The 20355-nt window shown below is 43.9% G+C and overlaps 1 long non-coding RNA gene across 1 annotated transcript; it reads right to left on the bottom strand.

Annotated features, from left to right (window-relative positions):
• Positions 1–14284: 14284 nt before the first annotated feature.
• Positions 14285–18997, bottom strand: LOC138481193 (uncharacterized). The gene is made up of 3 exons (XR_011274206.1): positions 18847–18997; positions 15616–15766; positions 14285–14773 (listed from the first exon to the last, which is right to left on the bottom strand). It is a non-coding gene; the product is annotated as an uncharacterized lncRNA (long non-coding RNA).
• Positions 18998–20355: the final 1358 nt, after the last annotated feature.

The following is a 20355-nucleotide window of genomic DNA, read 5'->3' as shown; positions in this document are numbered from 1 at the left end:
AATACCGCCCACGCTAATAGCCTTACCATTACCGCCCAAGTCGTGATGAGGCCCAATGTACTTTACTGAGAAATATAAAGTAGATGGAGTCTATACATTTTTTTTTTTTTAGTTCTATTTTTTTACTGTGAAAGGTGGTTCCTAAAGGACTATGTCTTTTGTTGTTTTTTCGATTTATTTTTTTGGCAAGAGAGCTGAGAACGAAAGGTGGGGAGGAAAATGAGGGAAGAGGAACCAAACACTAATATGGAGGGTTAAGTGGACAAGGGAAAATGTCCACGTGTCTTATTTCTAAGGTAGGGAGCAGTGTTTCTCATGCTCCTTGATTACAGCAGTGGTGGTGGCTCTTGGGGAGGAGGGATGGCATTAGCTGATGCCATTTTAAGATAAATAGCAGTTTTGCTAAAAATATGGACTGTGTACTAGATTGTTAATGGATAATGAGTAGGAATAGGTGTTGGAGCGGTGCAAGGAAAATTTTGAAGTTGAAAGTTCCTAGATCAGTAGTAAATGCAGTTCTGAACTGTCCGCGAAGCAAAGATCTTATCGTGAAGTGCGGATGGGTTCTCGGACACGTCATCATGCCGTGCGCCAGCGTTTGGTCATATGGCACTGTCCGAAAGGTCCGATATGAAGTCAGATGTCCGTAGACGTCTACAGATGCAAAACTAGTTGAAATAGTTGCAAAAAGTGTATGGAAGTCTAAAATGATTCCAGAAGGTGGGATATGGCAATGTTTTAAGGTGACACTTTGTAAATTGGACGCAAACATTGCTATATTGGGTAAGTATGATATTAGTAAGTTGTAGGGAAATAGCATGCACTGGTAAAAACCTATCAAATTCACTGAAAAAAACTTTGTTAAAGGGGCATTGTTGTTAAGTTGCACTAATAAAAACCTATGAAATTCCATGAAAAAACTTTGCTAAAGGGAAGTTATGGTTTCAAGTAAAGCGGAAAAACCCCAGAAATTCACCAGCAGAGACCTTATTGTGAAGTGCAGACAGGTTCTCGGACACGTCATCATGCTGCGCGTCAGCGTATGGTCATATGGCACTGTCCGGAAGGTCCGCTATGAAGTCAGATGTTCGTAGACGTCCATGGATGCAAAACTAGCTGAAATAGTTAGAAAAAGTGTATAGAAGTGTTAAAAAATATTCTAGAAGGTGGGAAATGGCAGTGTTTTAAGGTGACACTTTGTAAATTGGACACAAATATTGCTATATTGGGTAAGTATGATATTGATAAGTTGTAGGAAAATAGCACGCACTCGTAAAAACCCATGAAATTCGATGGAAAAATGTTGTTAAAGGGACGTTATGGTTAAGTTGCACTCATAAAAACCTATGAAATTCAATAAAAAAACTTTGTTAAAGGGACGTTATGGTTAAATTGCAGTAATAAAAACCTATGAAATTCAATGAAAAAACTTTGTTAAAGGGACATTATGGTTAAGTTGCACTAATAAAAACCTATGAAATTCAATGAAAAAACTTTGTTAAAAGGTCGTTATGGTTAAGTTGTGCTACGAAAAACCTATGAAAATCAATAAAAAAAACATTGTTAAAAGGACGTTATCGTTACAAGTAAAATCAAAAAACCCCTGAAATTCGCCAGTTATGGTAAGATAAGTTAATGTCCCTTTAACAAAGTGTTTTCATTTAATATAATATATATACGAAAAAGAGGAGAGGGGAGCACTCCAGTCCATGCACAGTAAACCTACTCAGCCACTGGTGTTCTCCTACCGGTTTTTGTGCTCTGCACATCATCAGGGAGGCAGTCTTAGCTTGCAGCTCACAGCAAGTGCAGGTGTTAACAATCAATGGTTATTCTGCTGGGGTGGTGGGAGGGTACTTTTCTGTCTGATTTACTTTCATCTAGTTTCCCATCACAAATTATTGGTTGGTGGCATTACATTGACGATGTTTTTTTTAATTTGGAAGGGAAATGAAAGTGAGTGGCCACCTTTTGGGGACATCATTAACAACAATGCTATGTGTGAGTGTGTGGGGGCAACAAATAAAAGTCCTGGCCCCTCGTTGGCTGGGGGTGCTGATTTTGGGGTTAATAATGAAGGGGGGACAGCCCAGGTGTCACTGCTTACCCAGCGTCCCATGGAGGGGGTGCCCGGGATAAACACTTCCGCATATGAGGTCAGGGAGGCTGCAATTTTGGATAGCTCCATAGCCAGTGAGGGGGATAAAGAATGGCTCGAGACATTATTGGATGAAAAACTGAGACCCTTGCAGCAGTTGCTGACCTCCCTAAGAGGGCTAAAAGAGGGGGTTCTAAATACCTTGCCAATTATGGATGACTCAATCAGGGCAGTCTCCCTTAAATTGTGTGACTTGGTCAGCATTGTTGAGGAAAGGGGAGTAGTTGACAGGCATTGTCAGTGCCCCTCAATTGTATCCTCAACTGGCGGTGATTCCTCTAGTGACAAGGCCTCTGACACAACAGACAGACAAGCGAATGTTGTTGCTATAGTGGAACCAGAGGTGGTCCCAGTTGAACAAGAGGGGATGAGGGGGTCTGGAAGGGATATGTTGGCTAGTAACCAGATAGAAAGTACATCTGCAGCGGGGTTTGAGAGTGGTCAGGGGAATGATATAACCCTAAATCTACCACCGGAAGCGGTCCCCTTTGTGGGGATTATTACCGGACTACCTGGGCTCCTTTCGGGGAGTTTTGAATCAACACTTTCCCTGATCAATAAGGCATCCCACTGGATAAACTCGAACCTGATGGGGCCCAAGATAGACCCCAAAATTATCTGTATGGCAAGGCGAGTGGGTTGGGTTGGGAATAGGCCCAAGCACTTGAATGGGGATTGTGTGGTGGTAACTTTTTCTGACCCACAAATAACCGACTACCTTTTGAATACCAATTTGGCCCGGGGCCTTAAGCCCAATGGTAATAAATTGGTAAGCAAACTTTTACCCCTGGATTATTTCTATGTCCAGAGTGTGGGGCAGGTGGCGCGTAACCAGTCAATGGGCAACAGGACTGGTAGGGGTCATGTAGAGAGGAATACTGCCTCAGGTCGGCCGGGTTTAACCAATCCACCATTGGCTGGCTGGAGTACCATCCCTATGAATAAGGGACAGCGTAATGCTATGGAGAGGAATGATATGGCCCCCCTGCCACTTGATAATCCTTATAAGATCCTAACGTCCTGTGAGAATGTAGATTGACAAGTGGCTGTGGATGAGGACAGTGCAGCCTTGCAAACGTCACCTGTATCTGGTGGAGGCGCCCTAAGTAAGAGCCCGGAGTTACGTCTGCTCTTGTGGAACATTGCGGGGTCAATTAGGAAGATGAACCTGGGGCCAGTCATAGAGTTTTTGCAATCAAACTCAGTGACCCTACTCCAAGAAACCTGGGCCATTGAACCCCCACACCTAGATGGTTTTGTTTCTTTTGGCATCCCGGCGAAGACAAATCCGAGAGGCAGACATTATGGTGGCCTGTGTATTCTGATTAAGGTTTCCATCGAATGTAGGTTTGAGGTGATACCAACGGGGTTGGATTTAATGCAGGCGGTGCTGTTAACAGCAGAAAAGGGGGCTGAAATATGTATTATTAACTTCTATAATAGCCCCCATATTTCTGATCTTAATAGATTAACTAAGGCTAAGAGTTTCATAGAGGACCTACTGCACAAGGGCAGGAACAAAACCATCTCCTATGTTTGGGGGGACTTTAACCTTAAAATGTGTGGGGGGGAGGTTAGGGACATCTTGGACCCTCAGGAGGACATGGTGGAGAATATCCCCTCCCAGGTGTATGAGGGATGAGAGAACTTGCCAAAAAGGCCTACAGTTTGGCCTGTGGTTGTTGGAATGGGGCTTTCGTATAGTAAATGGCCGCTTAGCTCCGGATATTCCAGGTGAGGTGACCTTCAATAACCATCAAGGCAGCTCTACCATAGATTATTTTTGTATTTCGGTGAACCTTTGGGAACATACTGTAAGCTTTGAGGTGATGGCAGACCTCAATAGTGATCATTATGCCATCTGTCTGTCACTTAAGGGCTTGCTGGGGGAAGGGGTCTCCAAGGATATAGCCCCCAGCCCATTGTTGGGAGTACCCATAGGCTCGCGAAGAATAAAATGGGGGACAATCCTAGAGGAGGGGTTACATTACAAAACAATCAGTGAGAATGAGCCCCTTGTGATGGACATCTTGGGTGATCACCTACATGCAGAAAGTGTAGTTGAGAAGTTTGTAGAACTGTCAGATGCTCTCACAACCAAATTCACTATAGTTGCAAGGGCTACGGGGAAGGTACTGAAGAGAGGATGGTTTGACGAGGCCTGAAAAAAGGCGAAGAAAACCCTACTGCTGACACTCAAGGATGTTTCGAGCAGCAGATCTGTGATTGGCCTAGCCAGGAGGCATATAACCAAGAGTTAAAGAGGAGGAAACTGGAGATCGAAGGGTCAGCTTGGGAAGGTTTTCTGAGTGCTGCTTCGAGAGGGGACCAGAAGGCCTTCTGGGCCTTTGTAAAAAATGGGCCGGAGAGCTGTTGGTCCAATGTGGGTAGTGGCACCCATGTGGAAGAAGAAGCCTGGCTAACTCACTTTGGGAGCTTGTTTGGGTCAACAAGTACACAGGCCCACCTAGACTTTGTTGGGCCATGCCTGAAATTTGAGGTGGAGGAGATTGAAAAGGCTATTAAGCTCCAAGCGCATAATAGAGCCCAGGGCCCTGATATGATTCCGTCTGATCTATTTCAAGATCCTGTAGATTTATGGGCCCCACTCTTAACGGTGGTGTTTAACGCGTGCCTACAATCCGGGAATTATCCCCCCTCTTGGAAAAAGGCGATAATCTTCCCAATCTTTAAGAAGGGGGATATGTCTAGCCCTGGTGCATACAGGCCAATTTCTTTGTTGGACTCCTCCTTCAAAATTTTTGGAAGAATTCTGTTGGGCCGAATTAAACTTGGATCGGTGAACAGTCTATCCTTTCTGACGTTCAATTTGGGTTTCGCCCAGGCGTGGGCACAATGGAACAGAGCCTTAACTTATATCTTCTAGTGGCTAACTCAGTTTTCAGCCGGGTTGAGGCAGTTTATTTGGCCTTTATGGACCTGAGCACAGCTTTTGATAAAGTGGACAGAGCTAAGCTCTGGGCTGTGCTTGGGTCCTTAGGTTGCCCTGGGGATATCTTGCGGGTGTTGGTTGACCTACACACAGATAATCAGGCATGTGTCCGCAGTGGTCCAGGGGGGCATTGTACGGCCTGCTTCCAGGTGGGGTGTGGAGTAAGACAGGGCTGCGTGCGATCTGTTTCTGTCTCTACATCAATGGCCTTTCCCAGGACCTTATTGATATTCTGGCAGACTTCTTGGTTCTGGGGGGAAGGGGCTTTCTGGTATTGGCTTATGCTGATGACACAGTCCTTCTAGCAAGAACGCCTAGGGCTCTACAGGCCCTGATTAATGCTTACGCAACTTTCATGAATGATTTGGGTCTAAAAATAAACACAAAGAAATCAGCAGTCATGGCCTGTATAGGCAGAAAACGCTCAGCCCCCATGAAACCAATACTCTGTGTTGGGGAAAGTATACCCAGAGTTAAGGCTTTTGATTATCCGGGAATTAGTTTCTCAGAAGCACTAACCGGTGGGGCCCACGTGGCCAAACAATCTGCTAAGATGAGCCAACAACTAGGAGGCATATTTAGATTCATGTCTAAATGCAAGGGACAACCACTGGATGTGATCACCAAGATTTATGGAGTACAAACCGTAGCTACTACTATGTACGGTGCACCCATATGGGGTTTCCAGAATGCAGCCGAGATACAAAGGAAGGTGACCAAATTTTTCAAAAACCTGCTGGGACTCCCGTCCAGTGCCTCCGGAATAGCAACGCACAGAGAACTGGGTGTGGAGTTCTGGGAGGACCAGTGGGCAATGGCTCCACTTTTTTTCTGGGTCCGGTTATGGACCAATGAACATGCCTCTCTTTGCCATTTCATCATTCATGCTGTGTTGGGTAGAGATGGATGGAAAAACATCCCATGGCTTGCATATGTCTGGAAAACTCTGGGGGAAGCTAATCTAAGCTCCCTCTTTCCACCCGCTACATTAATCACTAAGAGGGAGGGGCGCAACATAAAATAGCATTGGGTGAGATCACAGTGAGGAAAAGAATCCTGGAGGAGTATGGCCACAGATCTGGACAATTTCACACCAGTATTAGTAGGCTCACAGGAATACAACCTTACCTGACCTGGAGTCCTCATAAAAAAGATAGGCGGCTGATCACGAGGGCATGGTTTGATTCTCTAAGGTTACAAGGGAACACTTACAAATGGAAAGGCTTTCCCGACTCTGCAGGTTGCCCAATCTGTGGCCATCACCTCGAGGATTTATCCCATCTTTTGTTTTTTTGTACAGGATATGCCGGCATTCGTAGAGCGACCTTGATCCCTGCCCTTAAGAAGACAGCGATACGTTCGCATAGGGCAGCTCTCGTGTTTCTTTTGAGTGCCGACACGGCCTATACAGCGTGGGCACTGCTCATGTTTTTGAAGAGAGCGATATTCTTCAGAAAGGGTTTATTACAACTGCAAGGTGATGCTAGCTAGTACATTGTATTTTATAATAGTTTTTATCAACTGGTATTTAATGTTTACTTCTCATTTTTAACTGATGTTGCTAGTGTTCTTATGGGCTAATAATTATTTATGAAATTATATGACCAATGATTTTATTGTAGGTTATCCATTTTGAATGTTCATGTTTCTTAATTATTTAGATGTCTTGATGAATTGTAACGTTATTTGTGTATAACAGCGTCTTTGTCGTTTAATGGATTTTTTATTAATCCGAATAAACTTGTTTGACTGACTGAATTTGAAATTCACTGAATGTCACAGTTCCACTGAGATTGTATATTTGGATGTCAATGTGAAGCTTGACAACCTTGGCATTCATGCATCCCTTTACACAAAACCCACCAATACAGGCCTCCCTCTGCATGCCACGAGCTGTCATCCGCCCTCCTGTAAGAATAGCATTCCCTATGGTGAATTTATTCGCTTTCAGCGCAACTGTACAGATATCCTTGAATTTGACCTGTGTTGCAGTTTGGCTGCCGTTGGTTTTTTACAACAGGGTTACCGAAAGAAGACTATAGAAATGGCACTTTCGAGGGAAAAGCTATTGCATGGTCCTACCAATAAGAACAAGGAACATGATGATCCCCGCCTTATTGTCACAATTAATAATGCTTCTTATGATGTCCGGAAGACTATTATGAGACATTGGTGTATCCTTATGCTTGACAAAGATCTTGGTCCAGTACTGCCGAAGTGCCCTATACTTACCTACAAACAAGCACCTTCGCTGAAGGATATACTGGTTTCTATTTATTTATCTCCTGTTCAAAAAAACTCTACCATGACCAATTGGCTACCAGGTTTTCCAAAAGGATTTACAAAGTGCCAAAAATGTAAGGCCTGTCCACACACTACTGCCTGCAAATCCTTTATACATCCTATTACAGGCACTGAATTTAGGCTAAAACATTTTATCAACTGTGATACCCCTTTTGTAGTGTATGTTCTCGTATGTCCCTGCCGAAAATGGTATGTAGGGTCCACTACATGCATATTGAAGCTCAGAATTTTGCAGCACCTTAGAGCCATTAAGAATTTTGACCCTACGTACCCCATGGCCAAACATTTCAGACAGGAACATGATAGTGATCTTCACCTTCTTATGTTTTTTGCTGTGGCACATGTCCCGACTCACTTGAGAGGAGGTGACCGAACCCTGAAACTTAGACAATTGGAAACCAGGTTAATTTTAGACTTTGATACTAAATACCCTAACGGTCACAATGTGGATGAGGAGTTGCATACTTTTATGGGAATCTGATACTTTGTTCCTTTCGCTCCAGTTTTTCTTGTTCTTGTCTGTCTGATTTTGGTTACCTAATATTGCTTCTCTTAGGTGCTAATAAGACATATTGCTCTGGCCTGGAAATTCCTTGTTCATTTTAATTTTATTATCTGTGTTATTCAACCAGATTTATTTTCTTTTTGGTTTCACGGCTGTCTTGCCATTCTGATACATTAGGGGAACGTAACTTTATGATTATGATATAGGTTTATTTTAAATCTATTTTTTCTATGGATATTGCTTTTTTTTCTTTCCATTTTTGCCTTCTCTCCTTAGCTGTTATTCTATAAGGCTGAGTACTATATAGATTTCTTGTTTTCATATATTTGCTTTTGACTGTGTGGGCACTTGATCAACAAAAAAACAACTACTTTTTAAAGAATTTAGGGTATATAGTGCTTTTATTTGAAACCCTAACTTGCAGCCATATGTATTTCGATATGTAATCTTATCGGAATATACTTGTACTTGCACTTCATGAGTACCAAAAAAGTTTGGTTGTTTGTCTACTGCTGCTAAATCGGTATGTTTACATAGAAATGCACTTGCACTTTATGAGTATCAAAAAACTTTGGTTGATTGTCTACTGCTGCTAAATTGGTATGTTTACATAGAAATGCACTTGCACTTTATGCTGTAGCTGTGGGCTGCCCTACTCATCAGATCTTTCGCTATTGCACTTGCACTTTATGGCCCATTTTTAGAAACATGTTTTAATTCGATGGTCGCATTTTTCTGATATTGAGGCATTTATTTTTAAAAAGCCACCAGTGGCCTCATATCTATATTGTTATTCTATATATGGATTTAATTGACTCTATACTGCTGCTATGTTAATATGTTTACATAATATTGCACTTGCACTTTATGTTACAGATAATGGCTGCACGTCCCGGAAAGTGATGTTTTCATTTCCAAAAAAAAAGATATCTTTATGTATGCATCCATGTCCATAATCCTTAATTTTTAATTATAGGACTTATATTTCAGTATTATGCTTACCTCCTATTTTGTGACATTTAAACATGTTTCTCGAATTATTTTACTGTGCAATGTATTATACTGCCATAGCTAACTGTTTATATTATTGATATGTATTAGACTTTATTCCAGTCTAATATGGCCGCCCTGGTTTTTATGGCATAGTGGCTGACTTGTGGAGACAGGCAAAATGGAAGAGGGACAACTGTGCAATATATATTGTGTTTTTCACTCTGGTTCCCTAACGTGACCAAGCGCTCAGGGAAGCGCGAAACGCGTCGTTCAGGACCCATTCTTGGCGTCCTGCTTTGTTTGCTGTGTGTGTTTTGCTTTTTTTCTTACCATCATTAAAACTTGTGTCTTTACATTGATCCGAGTTTGTCATTTTTGGGACCAGCAGTACCTCATGTCTGGAGTGCGTTTTTTTTCCCTCTGCTGTGCTTTTCGATAAATGTATATATATATATATATATATATATATATATATATATATATATATAATATAACGAAAAAGAGGAGAGGGGAGCACTCCAGTTTCCTGCACAGTAAACCTTCTCTGCCACTGGTGTTCTCCTACCGGTTTCTGTGCTCTTCACATCATCAGGGAGGCAGTCTTAGCTTGCAGCTCACAGCAAGTGCGGGTGTTAACAATCAATGGTGATTCTGCTGCAAGGACTTCTGGTAGCTGTAGTCATCAGGTTTGCAAGGAACAGGCTCACACCCAATCCCACGTTGGGGAAAGGGGGTTTAGCCTACAGTGAGGCACTCCAAAGCGGGGCATGTGTCACCCCGGTGCAGCACCCTATTAGATTCTGAAGATATATCTACATTGGTTCCAACATTGGGCTCTTTATTTGAAGACCCAAATGCATCTTTAATAAATAAAAATAATAAAGCATTGAATAATTTTGGAGAGAGTTGTGATCTTATTCTTGCTGAAATGGGCTGAGATAAATATTTGTTGATGGCAAGCCTTGTCAAGACGCTCGATAAAATGAAAGTTGTACGATGGAGAAAGGATATTCAGAGGACCTCATCATATAAATTACCAAGGAAATATAAAGAGATACAGCCCTAGCTGATAAGATTTCCAGGGTCGAAATATTGCTACATCTAATGAAATTTCACCTTAATTTATTAAGTAACCTACGAAGGCGGGGCCCCATAAGAGGGATCCAAAGGCAGGACAGAAACTGCTGGTTCTGCAAGTTGCCAGGAAAATTAGAAAGATTGAAACATTGGTTCTGTAGAGGAATTCTAGGGATTAGGAAAGCATGGTTGGGAAAGGTTGCAACCAAGGAAGAGGACTTGAAAGGAAAGCCATGTGGGCTAGGCTTCTTAATGTTTGCTCCACTTCAATGGCCATCGCTTTAGTAAATAGTCTAATAGTGATACATACAAAGCTGGGTGAAAATGTCTATTTTGATTAGAAAACAACAAACAAGAATGGTAGGGAGCATGATCTGGAAATGTGATAACATAAAAGTTAGTGGGATGGAAAGGGCGATTACGGTTTTAGTAACGTAGGAATTAAGGATATGTTTGTAATGTTTGTTTTCAAATGTATTATGCTTGGTTAGCAGCTACCAGGGCCCAACAGGAGCCATGCCTGTCAACAGGACAGCACCCACATCAGGACCAGGACCCCACAGGGGGCTCAAGACCTTTTGACAATAGCCTTGATAAAGACCCACGGGTCGAAAAACATGTCGGCTAACAAACAAGGTGCACTATTGCCTTTGAGTGTACTGAACGCTTATCTGATGTAATATGAAGGAACTATTCAACACTATCACTATCACTAATAAAAGCGAATCCTGTATCGCATTAACTAAAGTGTTAGAACAATTTTTTCAACTACTGAAGCAAGATAGCCAGGAGAAAAACTTCTCTTTTTCTACTCAACAAATTGGGGTACTGGCTTAACCCCAACTGCTCCTGTGATCTTGCAACGCCTAAATAACTCACTAGTCTCGAACAACAGAGGAGCCTAGCACAGGCTGTTTCCACACCTAGAGCCAACCCAGATGTCAAGAAATAATGACAACAAATAATCAAACAGAGAGGCTGCAAAGATGTAGGGCCTGCAGACACCAGGAACACATCCCGGCGCTATACACCTGCAAGGGTCTCACTTTGCCCACATGCCCCCTGCTGGAGCTACTTCTCGATGTGCATGGGTACCCAGAAACGGCAGATCCTTTTCGACTGGGTGGTAAACTTCTGCCCGAAGAATATTTCATCCAGAAAGATTGGGCTATAATTATGAGATGACTCAACTAGGAGTGTGGAACAGCAGTGCCTCGTGTATTGTTTAGACACACAAAGAAAGTCCGCAAGGGGAGCACCTGATGAGTCAGATTTGACATGTTCTGCCAGTCCTGGGCTCTTGGCCCATGTCATGTCACGTTCTCATGCAATAATGGAGTGTCATTGTAACGCTGCGAAGTAGCGGCCTGGCTGCGTGATGTGGGCTTGCAGACGTGGAAGAGCTGGGGCAGAGCAGCTCATATTTAACACGGGACAGCCTGAAAGATCTGCGAAGAGGGGACCCTCCTTCCACTGAGATGTATGTTTTGCTAAATGGGCCTCTGGCACAGTTAAAGCTCCACCGAGCTCTGATTTATCAGCCTAGAACGGGTTGCATTATGGAACTTGTAGTTTTGCTCTTTGAATGGTTTGTGTTCTACAAATCCTTACATGAGATGTTCTAGTGGTAAAAAGCAAATATTGACCACTTAAGAGCAGCCTCTTTCCTTCCGGTACCTACTTTTACTTGCATGGCATGGTATGGCAGCGTGGCACACCATGATAGATGCCAACAATGCATGCTGCCTTTTCTGTTTCTTTGTATTGTTCTACCCATACTTAATGCCATTATAACTGCAGAACTGCAGGTACCCGACTTCAGAGAATTAAGACAGTCTCGGTTGGATGGGCTACTCATGCTGACAGACAACCCGCGCTGTGTGTAGTATGTCCAGGTCAGGGGGCACGATTAACATAATGGTGTGTGCACTATTTCATAACCAACCAAAGCATCTTACTACACTCCAGGCGAGGAGCGTAAGGTGCCTCGTCTATGGTTGTCTTCTTTGCATTCTAGTACTGATGGCTAGCTTTGTTCTTCGGAGTGGCAGAACGAGAGAAAAAGAAACAGGGCCGGACATCCTATCCTGGACATCCACACATGAAACAGGTGCACTTGAGATGTCTGTAAACCCTCCTAAAGATGTCTAATCCAGTAAGTCACTAGCTGTTATCGTTATTTGAAACGCGTACGCAGTTTGTTGCTATTCGTGATCTGAATAGAATGTGCAGTTCGGCCAACAAAGTAAACAATTTTACATATTTTAAAGTATTTAATTTACGTGTCTGTTCACAGCTTAAAAAATCAACTCCAGGCCGTGGTCATGATTTGGCTTTAAAATGCAGATGACCCATCACAGTCTTGTTGCAAAGCTGAAATATGTCTGGGGCTAGTTGTGGTCAGGTACAGAAAGGGTAAGACCCAGCGGTTCAGGGTGGACTGCCCTTTGTGGGGTGGTAACAAGCCCGATCTGCTGATGGTTTTTCTCCTTCTGTAATGGCGTGGCAGGGTAACCAAACCATGGCCTTGAGGGCTGCCTAGAGCAATGCACGAGAGTCTGATTCACTGTGAACCTCCCGCAATCACTCTCCTCTTGTGCTAACATCACAGTCCTAACAACACGAACATTAGCCCTATTCGCTAAGCGGCTGTACTTTTCAGTTAAGAGGGTCACTGCAGACCTTCTTCATTGAAAAGGTGTACTGGGCTTGCCCTCGTGACTTATATACCCTTAACTTCTGCATGGCAGAACAGGAGTACATTATAGCACGAGTGAAAACAGACAGAACGAAAAGGCCATTAAGCACACGGCAGGAGACTTTGATGGGCAAGCACTGCTCATGACCTCTCTGGATCCGCCGCTCACAGTCCGACCAGAAGGAGGCTGTATTCACCTGGCACTAGGGTAAGCGGTACGTGGTTCCAGGAGTCTCTGATACCGAGACTTGAGGGAAGAAGGCAAGGGTGATTGCAGTTTATGTCTGTAGCACTGTGTCTTTGTCTCATAGTCTGGAGTCTGAAATGATGATGCTTTGGGAGTGGATTTGCTGTGTGTAGTAAGTTGCAGTTTGCGGTGGCGGTTGGCGGGCTCCTGCAAATTGGGTGCTGCAAGATTGTGGCTGCGGCTAAACTAGGCTGTGAGGTGAGTGGTGCCTGGGGTGCGGGCTATTGTATTAGTTTTTCTTGAAACCTCCCGCGTGGGCGGGCAACACTTGTTCGACATGATGTAGACTGCAAGTGAGAGGAGTTACTTCAATTGGGTGAATGTAGGTGTCTCTGCGGGTTGGGCACGGTTTGAGGGATGACACACCCTACCAAAAAAATCTGGATTGAAAGTGGATTGCTACTGGATTTTCCCAAACATTTAAATCCTCTTTAAATCCTATTTAACTCCAGAAACTCCCATTGTACTGAGAGGATTGCTTTTGGCTTCTTTTTGGCTTCATGCACCCTGAAATATGTTAATTAGCAATCCTCAGTGGAATGCAATCCCAAAACAATCCAAGCAATCCAATCCACTAAAAATCCAAAAACAATCCAATCCCCAAACAATCCACTAAAAATCCAAAAACAATCCAATCCCCAAACAATCCACTAAAAATCCAAAAACAATCCAATCCCCAAACAATCCACTAAAAATCCAAAAACAATCCAATCCCCAAACAATCCACTAAAAATCCAAAAACAATCCAATCCCCAAACAATCCACTAAAAATCCAAAAAGAATCCAATCCCCAAACAATCCAGCAAAAATCCCAAAACAATGCAATCCCCAAACAATCCTATAAAAATCCTAAAGCAGTGCCATCCCTAAATAAATACAAAAGCAACGGATTACATCTGGCTTCCTTTTGGCTAAATGTACCCTCGTAGAGATCCAAAAGCAATGCAATGCAATCCCCAAATAAACCTTTTGAAATCCAAAAGCAATTAATGTAGTCACCAAATAATACTTTACAAATCAAAACAACAAAGCAATCCCAAAAATATTCTTTAACAATATAGGCATTGTTTCGGTTTATGAGCTGGAAATAAATTTAGGAGTTTTAACAAAAATAATGTTTACTATAATCCTGAAAAGAAATGCTTAAAAACACATTTGGTGCACCTTGTTGAATTGGGCTTTAAAAGCGTCACTGTGGCTTAATTGCTGCCCATTTCAGAGAGTTGCATTTTGAATTGCCTTTAGAACAATAGTGATGACTAATTAGGTCACAGTCATTTAGGTAAAATGGCCATGAAAGTCAAGACCATGTAATGGCATATAAACTATATTTAAAAAGAAGCGACACGTTTTTTTTTCCCCGACTATATTTATTAAAAAGAGGCAGAGGTTCAATCGGACACTGTGTACATAGCACAAAAACACAACTGTAGCAATCCCAAACACGGGTGCTTCACAATTTAAAAATAAAGGGTGAGAGGGGACCCAGAACCAGTCAGATTCGGTCCAGCCCAGGGAGCAAGGGTGATAGGGGACACGGAACCAGTCCAGGGGTGTCACACGAGTATACAGGCCCAGCCTAGGGAGCAAGCGGGTCCGGTGGGGACCAGCCCAGGGAGCAAGGTTGAGAGGGGAAAGAGAACCAGTCCAGGGAGTCACACTAGTATCCAGGACGAGGCAAAAGAGCAAGGGAATGTGGAACTACACTTGTGTAGAAAAGACGAGGTTTGGCTCCTTCTTCATCCGGTAGTTCCCAATTTTGTGTTGGAGGGCTTTTCTGCACTCGGATGCAGAGAGTACTGGAAAGCCCATTTCCCTGGCTTTAACATGGATACATTCTGAAACGCAAAAAAGATTTGTGTAAAAAGTTTGAAAAGAGCAAGCAAAGTACTTTTTGGTTGACACATGGCTGTGAGAAATAAAGCATAGGCAATTTTCACTGTACACCCTCTAATGTGCTTTCGTAATTCGAATTACTACATTTCTCAAAGCTGTAAATCTGGTTGAAACCATGGCAATTCCTTAGAATTTAATATAGATTAGTGTCACTTCCCCAGGAAGTGGCTCTCCGTTTATCTTCTTTCCATAATTGGTATATTGTGAAGAAATTACCAATCTCGTGTTTCCCCCATGGACAGTGCATTGGTAAAGGAGCCATACAAGCAAAACAAATACACAGGGTTTGAAATTGAGCGGAGCTGGGGGCTATTTAGCCCTGTTTGTAGCCTTGAAGAGCCTGGTTAGCTTTACACCATGCTTACCAGGAGCTAAATTTGGCTCCCGGGCCAACTGATGCCGATATTATATACCTATGGGAATTTAACTATGTGCGTGCTTGCTTTTGTAACAATCTAAAAAAATAACATAGGACACCACTATGACATTTGAAGCTTAACTGGTCATAAGTAATGGACAAAGCAATATGTTTGCATGTGGGCATATAATGAGTGATGGACAATAACCGGTTAATACATGAGCCACAGTATTTGAGCTACCTTTTCCCACCCTCTGACACAGTCGTCTAGAAGCCCTATGGCTTCATAGGAATGTTGGGGAGGAGGGTTTGAGATTGGGGTGGAGACACAGAAGCCTACAACCGATAGTATTTGGATAGAGAAAAAGCATTTATTTATTTCATAAGGGCACAAACCAACTTTTGGTTAACTCCAATGGCACTTACCTCTGATGCAGTTGATGGACCAGGGTTGGGATTTGTATCGGGAAAACTTTTTCTGTGGCTCCTGTCCGCCTCCTCTATATCCACTGAACGGCCAGTTCCAAGCAGTGCTCAACTGCTACCTGCTGACAGGAATCCACTGTGTCCCAGTATGCTGAAATAATAGCACAAATATTAATATTACACATTTTAATACAGTATGCATTCTAATGACAATTACCAAGACCCGGAACCAGCGCAGGGAGCCAGATGGGTACCCAGACACAGCCCAGCAAGTAAGGAAGTTTGTTAGGAACCCACCCATGGAAGTGTCTCGGGCAGGTGCCAGTCTTACCTGAACTTCTGAAATGGTGAACACCTAGGCACACAAAGCCAGTAGGCGTTTGGTTATTTGCCGAAATATTGACTGCCCATGGTCATTTTAATCCCTATGGCCATTTACACCCAGATCCTGCCCCTCCCAAAATACCTCCTTATGGGAACTTTGAGCTCACTTTAATCAAGCCTTATCAGACTTTGCGCTTAAAGTGCCTGCGCTTAAAGTGCCTGCCTGTGATTTTCAAAGCAGTATTCTAAGAGTTAATTACTTAATTGGAGTTGTAAACCCACTACTGCTGTGATAAAAAAAATGTCTTAACCAGGTCTGCCTTCAGCCACAAAGCAGTTCAACGAAGCAACTGAACAAGTCTGGAAGTGTTAAGATGAAAAAAGTAGGATATACCCTAAAGTATGGGTGCATAACATAAGGCCCGCGGGCCAGTTGCGGCCAGCCATGCCGTTTTGTCCGGCCCGCCAGCAACAAAGACTTTCCTAATGGAGGGCGGCCGGCAAGCAGCATCGGCCCCCTCCATTAGGAAAGTCTTTGTTGTCTTCCGAGCGTGTGTGTTTGTTGGATCTTTGTGCTGCTTGTATGTTGAGATCCGGGGGTGGGGTGTGTGTCGGGTCTGCCTGAATGTTTGTTTTTGTGTGCAAGTCCAGTGTATGTTGAGATGCGGGGTTGGGGTGTGTGTCGCGTCTGCCTGAACGTGTTTGTGTGCAAGTTCAGTGTATGTTGAGATGCGGGGTTGGGGTGTGTGTCGGGTCTGACTGAATGCGTTTGTGTGCAAGTGCAGTGTGTGTCGAGATGCGGAGGGGGTGTGTGTGTCGGGTCTGACTGAATGTGTTTGTGTGCAAGTTCAGTGTATGTTGAGATGCAGCGGTGGGGTGTGTGTCGGGTCTGCCTGAATGTGTTTGTGTGCAAGTTCAGTGTGTGTTGAGATGCGGAGGGGGAGTGTGTGTCGCGACTGCCTGAATGTGCTTGCGAGTTTGTATGGTGAGTTGGGGGTCTGTATGCTTGTGAGTTTGTGTGCTGAGTTGGGGGTGGGAGTTCGGGTCTGTATGGGTGCATAGTGTATTGGTGTATGCTTGTGGGTTTGTGTGCTGAGTTGGGGGGTGGGGGGGTTCGAGTCTGTATGGGTGCATAGTGTATTGGTGTATGCTTGTGAGTTTGTGTGCCGAGTTGGGGGGTGGGGAGTTCGGGTCTGTATGGGTGCATAGTGTATTGGTGTATGCTTGTGAGTTTGTGTGCCGAGTTGGGTGTGGGGGGGTTTGGGTCTGTATGAGTATGTATGCATGGTGCATGCTTGGTGGCATGGGGCATAGTGTTTGGTTGAGGGGTGGGTGTCATGCGGCATAGTGTTTGGTTGGGGGTGGGGGGGGCCGTGGGGCATAGTGTTTGGTTGAGGGGTGGGGGAGCCATGGGGCATAGTGTTTGGTTGAGCGCCATGGGGCATAGTGTTTGGTTGAGGGGTGGGGCCAAGCCTCCCGCCACGCCTGCTGCGCCTACCGCCCCGCCCACATTTACTTTTCAGCCCACTAAGGAAAGCAGAAGGCAATATTTCTAAGGCATCTGGCAAGGGAGAGGCAGTCATGAATGTAGAGCATCAACAGGGAAGGGAAAGATGATTCAAGGGGAGATGGACCACCACGGCGCCTGCCCATTTTGCCCCATTTATCTATGGGGGCGCACTCCCAACACCCACAATTACTTAATTTTCCCCTACCCCAAACCCCATAACAAAAATGCAGCAAAAAAACCTGGCAAAACGGCCTTTCACCGAATGCAGTGAAACAGCTGTGACCAACTACACCCAGATGATGGCACACGATGTAGAGCTAATGTGTACTGTGTGAAACGCCTCAGGTTATCCTTGTGGCTATCTTTCCAAACCACCCCCCCCCCCCCCCCCACTTATTGTCCCATTCAAGTGCAGGCTCCCAAGTTAGACCTGGGGAAAAAGGGGCTACATATGCACGAACTTTCTTAATCTGTATGAATTTCTTAGAGGACAGCCAAATGCGGGTAAATTGAAAGGGATGTGGTCGTTTTGAATACAGTCGTGGCCTCAGTGAGCTTTCAAAATGCACAGTTGGGTCAACATATTCATTAAATTAGCCCCCCCCCCCCCATCGAACCCCACAGATGCTGCTCTAACTGCACAGCTTCCAAAGTAGGATTTACGACTGTAGGCTCCTTTTCTTTGAGGTGCCACCCATGAGTCATGTCCTATACAACGGCCCCTCTCGAAAACTCAGCTGGTTTTGTGATAAAGTGCAGTTGTGCCAGTAAATCAATTGCAGTAGGTCTAGGCGCGCCCACTGCACCCCTTCCCTCCCACACTGCCTATGATACACATACACCCAATCCCAGCTCCGAGTACAATTGCAGCTGCATGGTACGTTGATGTGTTTTGGACTGAAACTCCCAAAAGCCATAGCTGGCATATATGACGCTGGATCATTGAAGTCGTATGAAAACAATGGAGCACAATGTTGCAGACACGTGTGTATATTATATGTTCTCCTGTAAAGCTCTAGCCTGCTTGAATATCACTTGTAAAGCAGGTTAGAGCTGCGCCGTGTGAAAGTAATGAAATGTGCCAGCAGCCTGTTATCCAGGGAAGGAAACCATCCCGGTGTCCTGCAGATACACGCACTGTGCCGGCCTTTAGCAGGAGAACATATGATATACACCAAGGGTCTGCAACAGTGCTCCCTGCTTGGAGGCTCACGGAGAAATGGCGTCGCTGGTCCAAGGAGGCGGATGGGGGCGCTGGACGTGGGGAGCGCGCACTACAAAGGCAGAGTCTGCCTCATAAATCAACACAACCTGTCTGACTCCCGAGAGACACACTCCTCACTATGCAAAAGGCTCACTCTGAAATAAAGCCTAAAACGTGTACATCAGCTCCTTACCCAATGATTCTGGCTTTGTTTATCGATCCCAGCAGCATGATCCACGCTCGAATCTCGTCCGCCATTGCTCAGCTGGTGTCCAGTGTTCCCAGGTGGAAGGAAAAAACGCGCTGCATCGCCGTACGAAAAAAGCCCAAAACAAGCTGACCCACCCAAATTAACCGAAAAAAGCAAGCGCACATGTAAACGCCATGAGTGGGTTTCAAAAGTAAGAAACAGCACAATTCAGAAACATAGAGAAAACACACATATACTAAGTTAAAATAAAAAGTAGTGTTAGTGGCTTGTTTTTACTGAGAAAGAAGTCAGTAAAAAAATCCCCAAAACTCCTGCAGCCCAAGACAAACAAATCGTTGCTTGGAAAAAATCCCCCAAATCCAAAATAAATGGAAAAAAAATCTGAAGCTTGAAAACTTTTAAATAAAGACACAATTCTCTCAGGTGTCACTTTGAACATTTCTCAAAACTGCCATTTTCTAATTTCTGAGCATTTCTCAAAACTCTGCCATTTCTGACTTACAAAAGTGTCTTTATGCTTTCAGTAAATCAGAAAAGTGGTACAGCCATCTGGGAAATGTGCAGCTTACATAGGAAAGACTTGCACAATAGATGTTAACGATACCTCACAGGCACCGTATTTTAACTCCTTTTCGCGCTCTGCAAGGAGAATCCCCAGGCAGTGCCTGTCCTGCACTCCTCAGAGGCACTATGGCCATTGTCAGGCCATATTAGGGACACTGGAAGCTTTGATGTCTGTACCCCCACATTCTTAATGTCACAGAATACGGTGCTTTTAGGAAAAGAGTTGTTCCACCAAGGAACAATACTTTTCCAATTTTACATGGACTTCAGAATTGGGCCCATGTTTCGGTAAAGTGAAAAGCAGTTTACATTTTAAAAATGGAGCACCTGCAGCCCAGCAGGTCTGCCAAGGCAACCTGACCCGAGATGAAAGCTACATGGAGACAGCCCAGTGAGGGAACTGCAAAGCCCTCCACCAATGGTCCCATGCCCTGACCTGCACGATTTCATATGAAGAGAGCCATGTCTACATTGCCAGGATGCTGCCAGGCCTGGACTGGCCTACAGGGCAATGCCTATATATTTTTTTATTTGTATTCCGGGATTTGTAGCGCCATTACAACGGCAAGACTACAAGTCCCAGAATGCAAACATAAAATTAGGACAGTTACACGTTTTCAACGATCTGTGTGTCCCGGATACGCATTTTTATTACACAGTGCTGTGTGTGTGTGTGTGTGTGTGTATATATATATATATATATATATATATTCATTCAATAAAAAACATTGTTAAGGGGACGTTATGGTTAATTTCCTATGGGTTTAGCAACTTAACCATAACTACATGGCCGCTACAGCAGGCCATGATATATATATATATATATATATATATATATATATATATATATTGTGGTCGTACGCCATTTCAGGAAATCAGCCCATCAAACAACAGCAAGTTCGTTCACTTATCCAGTATATATATAAT

Source organism: Ambystoma mexicanum, chromosome 5p (genome assembly GCF_040938575.1).
Source record: "Ambystoma mexicanum isolate Mex_15411 chromosome 5p, UKY_AmexF1_1, whole genome shotgun sequence".
In the NCBI taxonomy this organism is placed as follows: Eukaryota; Metazoa; Chordata; class Amphibia; order Caudata; family Ambystomatidae; genus Ambystoma; species Ambystoma mexicanum.
This window is presented reverse-complemented; position numbering and strand designations above follow the sequence as displayed.